At 37.3% G+C, this 13,444-nt stretch overlaps 1 non-coding gene across 1 annotated transcript; it reads right to left on the reverse strand.

The window, feature by feature from the left end:
* Positions 1–13,197: 13,197 nt before the first annotated feature.
* On the reverse strand, positions 13,198–13,316 carry LOC145995449 (5S ribosomal RNA). Its single transcript, XR_014442501.1, has one exon. It is a non-coding gene; the product is annotated as a 5S ribosomal RNA (ribosomal RNA).
* Positions 13,317–13,444: the final 128 nt, after the last annotated feature.

Here is a 13,444-nt window from a genome sequence, read left to right on the forward strand (position 1 = left end):
TCATATGAACTCGATTTATAGGATACTTTGCAGTTGTCTTTTGTAGCACACGGGAATGAGCTATCTTGATGGTTGGGTGAATGGATACCTTTCTAACAAATAATGTGGCATCTTCAATGTGAATCTTGAAGTTGTTGCTGTCTGCCATAAGTGCAAAACCATCTTTAGCACGAATTAACTTCACACGCATTTCGATATTGTTAAGAACTAGACGTTCGAGGTTGAAGATGTCACAGTGTAGATGGCCTATGAGATCGATAGCCTTATTGCTTGTGATAAAACTTTTTCTTTTCTGAAGTCCTCTGTTTTCTTCACCATTTAAAGAATCCATATATCCTGGAGTATCTTTGTACCATAAATATGAGGTTAGATGGGATTCTTTTGCTGCAGGACCGTAGTTTAGTAGATTTTCGATGTATGCTCTGTATGGATACGTATGAGAAGGTGACGTAACAAGTTTCTGATTTAGAAATACATCTACTTGGTTGAATAGAGAATGTAGAAAATTATTGGTAGGAGCAACTTTATCTGAGATATTTATAGGAGTATTATCCAGAGTGAAGATTTTAACTTTTAAATGGAGGTATGTGTGTGGAAGGTCCAAATAATGTTCTCCATGTCCAGGTACTGTAAATTCAACAGGAGCATCATCTGATAACGAAGCTAATGGTTTGTACGAAATCCACTGACCTGATTGGATACTTGTTTGTGTTGGAGGTATTGAGAATATCTCCAATTCTGAATTTGAACACTGACACGAGAGGTTGCTTATAAACGACATATCTGAGACAACCTCACCCTTCAACAATCAGATTCTAACTGGGTAATAAAACAGTGTTTGGCCACATTATGGGTGTAATATCCACGAAATTTGTTATCCGAATATATCCATATCAACTTTTCTCTTCTGGGGTATTTTTTTCTTGTTTTTTGTTGCTTTTCTCTTCTGCTGTCTATTTTTATTTTTTTTAAGAGTTCTTTGTCTGTTTTTTGATTTGCTACTCGATGTTTTTCTCCTTTTGTTACCAGAACCGACCATAGTATCTATTTTACTTTCAGCTTTTCGTTTTAATCGGTCTCCTGCTTGTGAAAGTCTGGTTTTCAATGATTGCTTAATAGGTTGATTCTGTGTAATATCACCTAATACATTGATTCCTGTAGTCAGCATCTCTTTTCCAACAGCTTTTGCTCCTTTAGTTATAAGTGGGAGAACTGATCTAAATAATCCTCCAAGGAAACTACCGATTCCGTGACCTCTTTGATATGGTGAACCTTGGTATATGTTTGAAACACCTCCACCACTAAGAACATGGTAATGATGTTCATATGGATTCATTATTGCACAGAGCGTCTAAAATGTAGTTTTAATGACACCTCTCCAGATATGAATGGTATTTTTTGTCCTGTGCTATCCCTAATATCTATTTCTATAGTATCAAATTGTTTCTTCATTAAGGGTATATATTGTAGAGAGTGAAACTCGATATTAGCATCACTTCCAAAAATAAAATGACGAACATTAGTACCTACTATTTTTAAAAGTGGTGCAAAGGAATCTCCAACCATCTCGTGCTCCAGAATGTCACAGTAGATAAACATCTGTTGAGGTACTCCAAGTGATAAGTTAGCAGGCGATGACGAATGAACACGTTGATCAGTACCTAGTTTGATTATATGGAATGGGTCAAACCCTAACTGGGTTGCTAGTTTCGGAGAAAATCTTACTTCTGTGGATAATAGCTCTGCGTTCTGATTATCAGATATCTCTGTATTTGCTCTTAGAAGAACATGTCGATCATCTAAAAGCGAAATACTGAAAGGAACATTTGTACTTTGAATTGCGGTTACAACTTGTGCTATGTCTTGGTAATAGCCTGCTGGTATTTTAACTTTTTTCCAGTTATGTGTAATTGTGTCCAGGTTATAGTACACTATGTTCTGTCTCTCTGTTATATTATACATAAAATTAGGATAATGAATCTCAACGACAGCAACCTCCCATTCTCCTTTCAGTTGTATTTCTTTCGGTAGTTTTGTTGTAAAATTACATAATGTGTTCATAGGAAAAATATCCACCGAACTGTTGCTAGGTAAGGTTATGTAGAAAGAAGATCTCATGTTAGTTTTCTTAAACTCGAGAATGGTATCCAGGTATTAAACGATGAGGGATATCCGCTCCACTTAACAAATAATCTTCTTCTGCTGCCTTTCCCACTTGTCTTCAGTATTTTATCAATATTAAACTCTTTCGGGTGTTGCACTTTCTGGATTTCCTCACGATAAAATAACCCGTCAACATCTTCATTATTCAAATCTTCAAGTTTGTAAACTGTCGGAGTATGACCAACAACATTTTTAATTTTGAAAATCTCCTTAGACCATTTCCCGGTATATCCTTTCTCAAAAGGTAAACTTTCTCTGCTAATCCTAACGTAGTTATTTTTCTCTAGAGGTTTGTTTCTAGATTTTGTTGTGCCTTTTAATGGTTTTATATTTCGGAGATTTCTCCATACTTCAAGAATATTACCGGGTTTTACTTCCACAGGGGCCATTTTAATACTTCTATGTCTAGTGTTGTTATAAGATGTCAACATTTTCGGTAAATCATCAATATAACGGTAAGAATGTTTTGCCGTGAAATATTTCCACATTTTCTCTTTGAGAGTCCTGTTGAATCTTTCAATAATACTAGCCTTTCCATCTGGATTTTTTGTAGTAAAATGATGAATACTGTTAGTTTTGAAAAAGGATTGAATAGATGCGTTGATAAATTCCGATCCTTTATCGGTCTGTATGGTGATTGGTTTTCTTCCGTTTGCTTGTTCCAAAATATCATAGAATGCTCTGACTATATTACTACTAGTCTTGCTTAATATCGGGACTGCCCATGCATATTTGGAGAATGTGTCTATAACTGTTAAGACGAATCTAAAATGATCGTTGTGTGAACTTATACTTCTCAAATCAACAAGGTCTGCCTGCCACAAGTCATCAATGTTATTTACAATATATCTACCTCGTGGATATACTTTCCGTTGTGGTCTGTGTAATGTGTAACTTTCTTGACTCTCCATCCATTTCTGAATCTCCTTTTTTGAATATTTCTTAAGGGCACCTTTCCACAGACGATCTACAGTAGAGAAACCCGCAGGATTCGAGACATCATAATATATGTTCTTTAATCTTGAATCCATATTAAGGAAATAATGTAAACTTGAGATGATTCTATATTTAATACCTTAACCAATGCCCATGCTGCTCGTTTTTTTCGGTGTCTGCCACATCTTTCTGCTTTCTTCCTTTGAGTTTCTGAATTAACCCCCAACGTCGAGAATTACCAACAACTTCTTGAGGAATGTTTAAGTCGGCTAATAATTCAGAGAAATTTTCATATCCTTTCGGGTTACTATTTTGGCGATTTCTCACTATATCACTGACAAGATCGACAATATTACTTCCTTGTATATTTTTATTGTATATACTGGTTTCTCCACTAGAATTCCACTCTATATTTTTATTGTTCTTTAGTCGACGATATAATAGTTCTACTTTATAATGAAATTTTTTAGGTGTGGTAGCTAAAATATCATTATAAACAGGATCAGAAATCTCTCTCTCCTGTAACTCCATATTTTCCTCTTTTTTCTGTTCTTGATGTTCTTTTGAAATTAACGGAAGCTCAATAGGATTGTTTAAATTTCTTGCAAAATGAAGGTACCTACTCAAAACTTGCTGGTACATATCCCATTTTTGTACATCAGAAATATTTTTCTTTTGTAATATTCTTTCCATTTCTTTATCTAGTTCTGACATTGATGATGTCCGGTGTTGCTGATAATAAAATTTTTGGAGAGTTTCATGAGGTAGCAATACCATTTTTCTTGCATGTTCCATTATTTGAAGAGACTTGAAAATATTCCACTAAGTATCGGAGCGATAAGATATGGTAGAAAACCTCCCGACTGAACTATAAACTTCTTCTTTTTCTTCCAGGATATTCCTCGTTTCACGAGATTTCTTAGCATATGCTTGTAACGAGCTAATTTTTTTTTCTGAGCTGGTTTTAAAGGTACATTGCCTTTTAAAGTATTATGTGCACACTCGCATATATCCTGCACCAAGCCAGAATCTGCATTTTTAAGAATAATATTTCTGACTGAGGGTTTACATTTCGATAGTGTGCGGAGTAATTCAGCGTTCCTGATCATGGGAGACATGATGATAAAGTGGTGTTCTTCTATAAATGTACATCTACTTATTTGGGAACATAGGCATAATTATAAGGGTCGTCAGGGAAGATGCAAGTTAGGTACCGTTGATTTTCTGGAGTTGACTGTTTCAAGTCAAAGAAAATATATCCATAAGGTGGAGAAGTAGCATCCTTAAACACATCCAACATAAACTTTTTATTCTCAGGGCAAATCTGAGTCGAAAGAGGGTAAATTTGAGCTTTATCTCTCGGATTCTTGAAGTAGACCAGGTAATGGCAATTCAGTGATATATCACGGCGTCCTTTTCCTTGGTGAAATATGTTTTGTGTTAGAAATATTGTACTTATATTTCTGTGATGGCAACCTTTTGTGAAAAGATCAACAACTCTACCATCAGCCTCTCTCATTAGATCGTCAAGAATAACTAAATGTGGTCCTTCCTCTGACTGACATGTGTCCATGTTAGGTAGTCCTTTCTGGAATTCAATATTACGTGAAATATTTTCATACAGAGGTTGCCATTCACTATAACACCAGGTAATATTGTTGAACTTTACATTTACTAAATTTTCAAGATGTAACAAAATCCGCGATACAAAAACTGATTTTCCGCATCCTGAAGGACCAGCTAGTATCATGGAGAAGGGATGTGTCCATGTGTGTGCCATAGTTTGAAGTAAGTAAATTTACATATAATCAGGATATTTACAGGAAATAAGAGGTAAGTACAATTTGTTTTAGTTGTTTCCGTATCTTGGTAGGTGAGTACATTTTTTTTGTGATTTTACTTCGTACGTATTTTCTTTACAGGATGAATGTAACCAAACGGTACTGTATCAAAATCATGTATGATTCTCCTCTTTGTGTAAACTACCCTCAAAACTTTACTTTCTGGTCTATTGTAAACCCTAAAATCTTTTGTTCTGGAAATTTTTCTTCTATTGTGGACTGTTATATCTGGTGTCTCGTGAATAATCAAATCTTTTAGTGATGACATATTTATTACTTTCCTGTTCTCATGATTTAGAGTTATTCCTTTTACTTTGCACACACTTGTTTCATTTCCTGTAACAGGGTTTCTGACATTAAAAGCATAAGACTTTGGTCCTGTAGAGACAAACTCTGTTATATAACTGCCTTTACCATATACTTCCAGTTCATCTGTCATCTGACCAAGATAGTCACCTGTTTTAGGTTCAGTTTCACCAGTTTTTGTACTGAAAATTACACTATCTGTATCGTAGTATATTACTCTTTCCTTTAATTCTTCTAAGTATTTGTAAAGGTGTAGTCTCGCCCCAGCTGTAGTATATGCGGCAATGACTACATTTACTGTGTGTAACTCTTCAACAGCCTCATCCACATGTTCCCAATTCACAACTACCGCATTCTCATCAATAGGTAGTAAAGAGTTCACACTTACAGATGGACTGGTTAGTTTGTCATAAAGTTCGGAAGGTTGGGATATTATTGACGTCTTGGGAAGATTCGGTCGTTGTCCAAATTTGCCCCAAAAACTGTTAAGCATTAATTTGGCAAGTCTTCGTTTACCAGGGTTATTCTCTATTTTGTTGTACTCCAGCAATATCCCCTCTTTTTCATGGTAATCTTGAATAAAACTTTGTTTATCTTCTTCTGTTTCACATCTTGAAGGCCAGCCGCTCGCTTCCTGCTTTATTTTTAGGAATTTGTTGATATAACCAACAAATAATCCCCCTTCTCTACTTTCTGGGTCGTAAGTGGTCACCTCGTATTGCCATACTTCAAACATCTCTATTATCTGGTATCCTTGACTCACAGCTTTTCTTAACTCGTCAGCAACCCAGGTCCCTGTAAACAGTCTTTCTTGATTAGTGTGCGTACAGTCCTTCTGATTCTTTTCTTCTGCACAAGATCTACATAACGCAAAAAATAATTTGCCATCCATCTTAACAGGCAAGACAGGGTGATAAAGATCACGAGGTGGTAGAACAGAACATAATACAAGTCCTTCCACTTGTTCAATAGGTGGACAGTCATCTCCCAGATAAATTTTGGGGTGTCCAAGAGGGAATTTGCCATACTTGCAGACAAATGGATACAGAGAACAAACATCGATATAACCAATCTTTTCATTACTAGTAGCTTTATAATACAGTTTGGTAGCATTTGTACGTCCACCCGTTAAACTGCTACGCGGGTTAAGGATTTTCCTTAGTGTTATTGGATGTTTTTCTACATACTTCTTAATTTCAGGATTTTCATTTTTCAGTTTTATCCAGTCACATTCCCACATAATCTCCACTTTATTACCACTTTTCTCCAAACGCTCTGTAACTCTTTTTGTTCTTTCTCTTCTAGTGTCGACTGTATCACCATCTTCTGTACTAGCTTGACCTGTTTTGTTTAACATACACCTCTCACAAGAATGGAAATAACATCCGTGATACTGAAGTATATGTCCTTTCCCATCCTCATCTTTGTAAAACCCGTCAACTTTGAGACCTGCAATTTTACTTTCGAGCCCCCTTCCAGCATGTTGAATAACAACACTTCTTCTCATCTCTTCGTAAACGAGCCATTCAACAGCCCCTACTGATTGCTTGTCAGCCCACCGGTAACCATTGGGAGGTATTATTCCTATAGACTTATCCTTCAAGAATTTCCTCCGGAATAATAGATTACACACTCCGGATATTGTGACTCCTTCCCTCCACACATCAATCCCAGTTTCTGCGTAGAAAGATTCCCTGAATTTCAGACAGGCTAATCGCAGTATTTCCACATCACTTATGCAATACTCTATCAACTCTTGTTCAGCGTCAAACACATAATTCTTCTTCTTCTGTTCTCTGTACCACTTCAGAAAATCCTCTCTCATTTTTGGATCCATTTGATCGGGGGAGTAATATTCCATATCAGGTAGTTCACCTCTGTAAGATCTATTAACAGATTGGTTAAAAAGATGAGGGTAAAATCCTTTCTTCTTTTCAGGTGGTAGGTCGAATGCTTTCGGTAAACTTGCAAGTGGCATAGGAAGAAAATTCAATGAATCGAGGAATTTAATGTAACCTGTCTGCATCAACAAAATTTTTGACCCATTCATTATGATCTCCGGGTAGACATTGAATTTTGTGATCATTGTTCTGAGGAGGAAATGACCATCGTATCCCCTCATATTATGGCATATGCAGAAAATATTAAATTTGTGTGGTAGGTTTTTGATGTAAGACAACATTTCTTCAACTGGTGAATTGCTGAATATGTGCTGCCTATTTCCACAAGTACTGCAGGAGACAGACACGTCTGAATTGCATATACAATTATTACATACTTGCTGTATGACACAGAGGTTTGGTTGATGTTCATTCCTATCGGCATAACCATCAAATTGAGTATCTTGAGTACACTCTAGATCGTAAAAAATTAAAATAAATGGCTTCTTATCTTGCGGTGGTGTAGATTTCTGTATGTAACACTGATGACCACTTGGATAATGTCTCTTACAAGTTCTGCAAAATATCTCCCCACAAACATGTTGGGTTTTTCTCTTAGCCATGAATATAACTTTCAAACAAGAGGGACATTGGGAAATTTTCATGCATATACTTTTTCCATTTTTAGGTTTTTTTCTATGATTTTCAAAGCACTCAGCACCATGGAAGTCTCTATTACATTCAAGGCACTTTCTTAACTCATTAGACATTTCATGAGATGCAAAACATTTATTGCATTTTCCCAGACAATCTTTATGTTCTGTTACAGAGCCGAATTTTTTCTTACAATGCTCGCAATAGTAGCTGCAAGAAAACGCCGATGTCAAGGAAGTTATAACATTATAATGATCATTATTATGCAGAAGAAACAGAGGTTTTCTGGACTTTTCAGTACTCCCTTCAAACATAATATTATCTCCGCTAAGATCTCCGTATACAACAATTCTGTACTGAGGCATAACAGCTTGAAACTTCTGCAGCTCCTGAATACTGCATCCTTTCTTGGTGATATCTACTCCTGCATCTCGACATAATTGTAGAGCCTCGGTTCGAACAATTGGACCACCCATTCGATACTTGTTTCGTTCGTTGTGTCCTGGCAAACATGCATATCCCCTTGCTACAACAAGTGCACGAGGAAGACACATGTAATCTTTGTTTGTAATGGAAATTATACCGGAACGTCGTCTGCAAACTTCCTCAATACTATCCAACCCTCTCTTAAAACGACCTGTGCCTGAGGGTAGTCGGACACGGTGGAGATGGAAAACCAGTTGGTCAGATGCGAGAAAAGTAGCGTTGCTCTGCATTACTCTTTCAAGGCTCTCCCATACTACATCCCCGTCGAGTTCACTTCCTAACCGGAAACTAAGCCAGAATGGGTCCCTTGGAGAATTAATATTTCTTATTGTTAAACCAACATGATCATTTTTATCTATGTTTTGGGTTAAATATTCTATAATCTGGTTTAGTCCGTCATGGATCCAGTTAAGCGGGTTTGTATTGTCAGGGACTGGAAGCAGACGAACATTTATTTGGCGACCTTCAAGGTTGAACTTTTTATAATGCCGTTCAAAATCACCAAACACCGTAAACATACCCTCGTTCCTAGGAACATTACTTGTAGAACATTTTTCCGAGGAACCACTCGAACCATCATTTCCAGGAATTTCCCCTTTTGATCCACATCCTTCTTGCACATAATTTATAGTCCCTAACATCTCCAATTCATTCCTGAGTGAAATAACCTCGTTGTCCATCGGTCGCCTTAACGCATTACTAATAAATTCCTCCATTGTCATTTCATTGTTCCCCCTAACAACATCGGAACCTAACATCTCCAATTCATTTCTAAGTGAAATCACCTCGCTGTCCATCGGTCGTCTTAACGCGTTACTAATAAATTCCTCCATTGTTATTTCATTATTCTTCCTAACAACACCAGAAATCATATCCACAATTTCTTCCGTCAAAGCATCTAAATTATACTCATTTTTCTCTGTTGGTGTTTCTGCTCCATAGTTCTCTTCACCACACCACCCAGAGTCAAGACTGAGCAATATATTTTTGTAAGGAGCTGTTACTTCATAATTTTCTCCAGTACTTGTATTGTTACTCTCTCCCGAAATTGAAACCACTTTAGTCACTAAGTTGTCGGGCTCTCCCCCTTTTTTTTTCTCAATCTGTATAATCGGTCCATTGGTAACATTACTCAGACTTTGAGGTGTGGGTGGTTGTTGAATATATAGTGGGGATCCTACATATTCGCTGATGTCATTGAATAACTTCTGTGTACATAAACTGTCGTCTGACATAACCGGTTTTTGTTCAGACCGACTACCCCGGATGTCACTAAATGCATGTATACACTGAGATGGAGATTCATCAGAATTCATAGGATTACTTATAACTACCCTATTTTGTTTTGATTGAACCTCCTCCTGCCTGTTATTATTATTATGCCCTATATACTCCTCAATTTCACAGATAACATCCTGTGTTGATTGCAGATGAGATGTTTTATCTGTAAACAAAATTATACCCTTGTAAATTAATTTGTATTTGAATTATGTTTTATACTGATACAAAAATTATCATCCTTCACATTATTTAATAGTTAATTTTCGATAATATTGAAACAAGGATAAAAATTCTATTTGAGATATTGTTTAAATTGTACTCAAAATTACAGTTGATGTACAGTACGAGAGGATCCACATTTAAAGTGGATCTAATTTTATAAATTTAATAAACTTTTTCTCCAAAAATTAATAATATTTAATTACAAACAAAATTTCTTTATAAACTCGATAGTATAGTACACTTCAATCTTGGATAAAATACATATTTTTTAGTAGTCACCCGTATATTTTCACTGTCGCTTAGTGAAAACCTATTAAAACAGAGGTAAAATAAAAACGAGCCATGTTCGTAATCTTGGATAGTTGGGAATTGTGCAGAGCATGTTTAATAACAGGGCTGAGCAAAATTTTCGTGGCTATGCATGTTCAGGATGATGCTAAGGTGTTTTATTATACGAGAACGTCCCTAAAATTTGCAACGCGGGGGCCACTTCGTATTTACCACTGTGAAGAAATATCGCGAGGAATTTACAAATATAAATAAAAACAATATTTAATATATCTTCCATTACCTTTATAGGGTCTCCCGAATGATGTAGTGATAATGTTATTGCTTTGGAATCAAAGGGTCCCGAGGTCGATACTCTGTGGAGGCATAAGTGGTTCGGATCCAACTTTATACTGTAGGCCCAGTCCCAATTAGCTTTTCTGACCATAAAGTGAAATTAAAACAGCATCTCAATCAATCAATCGGTTTGGAATCAAAGGTCCCGAGATCGATACTCTGTAAAGGCACAAGTGGTTCGGATCCGGCTTGAAACTGTAGGTCCAGTCCCGATTTTAATATATTTTTCATTACCTTTATAGGGCCTCCCGAATTATGTAGTGATAATGTTATTGCTTTGGAACCAAAGGGTCCCGAGGTCGATACTCTGTGGAGGCATAAGTGGTTCGGATTTGATTGAAACTGTAGGTCCAGTCCTTATTTTATTATATTTTCCAATATTTTTGATGGGGTCCCCCCAATGATGTAGTAGTAATGCTATTGATTTGCAATAAAAAAGTTCCGGAGTCGATACTCTGTGGAGTTACAAGTGGTTCGGGTCCGACTCGAAACTGTAGGTCCAGTCCCAATTAACTTTACTGTCCATAAACTGTACTTAAAACAGCATCTCAATCAATCAGTTTGCAATCAAAAGGTCCCAGGGTCGATACTCTATGGAGGCACAAGTGGTTCGGATCCGAGTTTAAACTGTAGGTCCAGTCCCTGATTAACCGTTATAGATAGAGGGCCCCGCCCGTGGAAAATAACCGATGTAGGGATGTAGCAAATTGGTTGAGGGGTTAACATCGTAAAGTTCGATAGATCTGGTGACTCTACGTGAGTGTTTGATATCATCAGGTTTTACAGAGTTATATTCACAAAATAAATCAATACTTACCCATATTTTCTTCTTATTTCGCTGTCTTCTCTCTCTCTCTCTCTCTCTCTCTCTCTCTCTCTCTCTCCAACAGAAGATATTCCGCCGTAGAATATTTCACACTAATAAATCTTAACTTCCACTGAACGTACTTTCACAACAACAGTATTCAGACACAACGTAGCAAGGAAAACGTAAGTGTAACCTTCTAACTTCTGTATACGAATAACTATACTAGGGATCAAACAGCCAACCTCGCCATTTATATTATCAACTACGTCACACCCCAAACAAAACTTGCTGGAACCTGCATTGAAATCCCCAAACAGCTTGACGCTACTATGAAAGTTCATTAACACCGTGACCTCAAAACATCTCATCGATACAGACATAATGGCGACATCCATGCACCGTCATACTTAGGCCATGACCTTCTACTCCAGTAAGGTTTACTTAGGTCATGAAACGCTACTCCAATCTTATCACTGATTTCGTCACACCTAGGTTTCAACATGCCCTCCAAGAGTACGCCACTCTTATCATATCTCTAAACCAAAACTTGCTGGAACCTGCATTGAAATCCCCAGACAGATTGACGCTACTATGAAAGTTCATTGACACCGTGACCTCAAAACATCTCATCGATACATACATAATGGCGACATCCATGCACCGTCATACTAAGGCCATAACCTCCTACTCCAGTAAGGTTTACTTAGGTCATGAAACGCTACTCCAATCTTATCACTGATTTCGTCACACCTAGGTTTCAACATGCCCTCCAAGAGTACGCCACTCTTATCATATCTCTAAACAAACAAAACTGACCCCGCTTATCTTATCACTAAACAAACATTTTCACCCCAAGTGCCTGATCTCTACTGGTATATTCAGCGCGGTATGACCGTTGGCGAAAGGTACTGCTTTCGGTAAGATAGATATACTCCACCGTCTAGTTTTCGAGACGAGACGGGTTATGTCTCGTTTAGTGTGCACTGCCAAGAATGTGTAGATGAAACATAATTGTTACTATTAATGATACATTTCATTGTAATCATAGTGAGAAAATGTGCTTTAACAACCTTCGAGAGATGTGTTAACATTAAAGCTAAAAGACAGAGAAGGAAATTTTGTGCAGGGTTAGGATTTTAAACAGAAACGCCCAAAAATACATCAAATAATATTTCAGGAACGTATCCTCGCACAAAAACTGCCAACGCCGGCTCTTCGGGAAGCGATTTTGTAAGAAATGTTTGTGATTTATTGACTTCAAGTTACTAAAAAGGTCATTATCACCATTACAAAAGCAAAAAGGTTGCTAACAGTACCTGGTGCTCCCAGGCTGTCACCAATCCAAGTACTTTCAAGATCCGTCGCTGCTTGGTTTCTGTTTTTTGACGAAAACCGGTATATTTAACGCGGTATGTCCGCTGGCGAAATGCACTGCTTTCGGTAAGTTACATATAGGCCACCTTCTAGCTTTCGAGACGAGTCGGGACATCCTACGTTTCGTGGGCAATGCCAAGAATGTGTTGAAGAAACATACGTTTTTGTACTAAAATAATGATACAATTCATTGTAATCATAGTGAGAAAATGTGCTCTAACAAACTTCGAGAGATGTGTTAACATAAAAGCTACAAGATAGGGATTCAACTTTAGTGCAGTGAAAGGGTTTTGAACAAAATATACACCCAATAATAACGCAGACTCGTATTCTCGCCGAAAACTACCAACGCCGGAACTACGGAGAGAGACACGGCGGATCCAGGCACAGCTATAAACTGCAATTATGGCGGCCGGATGTAATAAGACAGCACCCTGCAACCCAGCATGATAAGAAATTAAATAAAACATCGGCTTCCCAGATATTCATATATACTAATATACATTTTTTACATATATTATATGCTTACATCTATAAAAGAGGTGATTCTGCAGAAACTGTGGATGATTGATTGGTTTCAAATTACAAAAATGTCACTATTAACCAAAACAAAGAAAAAGGTTGCCAACAGTACCTGGTGTTCCCAGGCAGTCACCCATCCAAGTACTTACCAGGCCCGACACTGCTTGACTTCGGTGATCGGACGAGAACCGGTATATTCAGCGCGGTATGACCGTTGGCGAAAGGTACTGCTTTCGGTAAGATAGATATACTCCACCGTCTAGTTTTCGAGACGACACGGGTTATGTCTCGTTTAGTGTGCACTGCCAAGAATGTGTAGATGAAACATAATTGTTACTATTAATGAT

Source organism: Lepisma saccharinum, chromosome 11 (genome assembly GCF_977018435.1).
Source record: "Lepisma saccharinum chromosome 11, izLepSacc3.1, whole genome shotgun sequence".
In the NCBI taxonomy this organism is placed as follows: Eukaryota; Metazoa; Arthropoda; class Insecta; order Zygentoma; family Lepismatidae; genus Lepisma; species Lepisma saccharinum.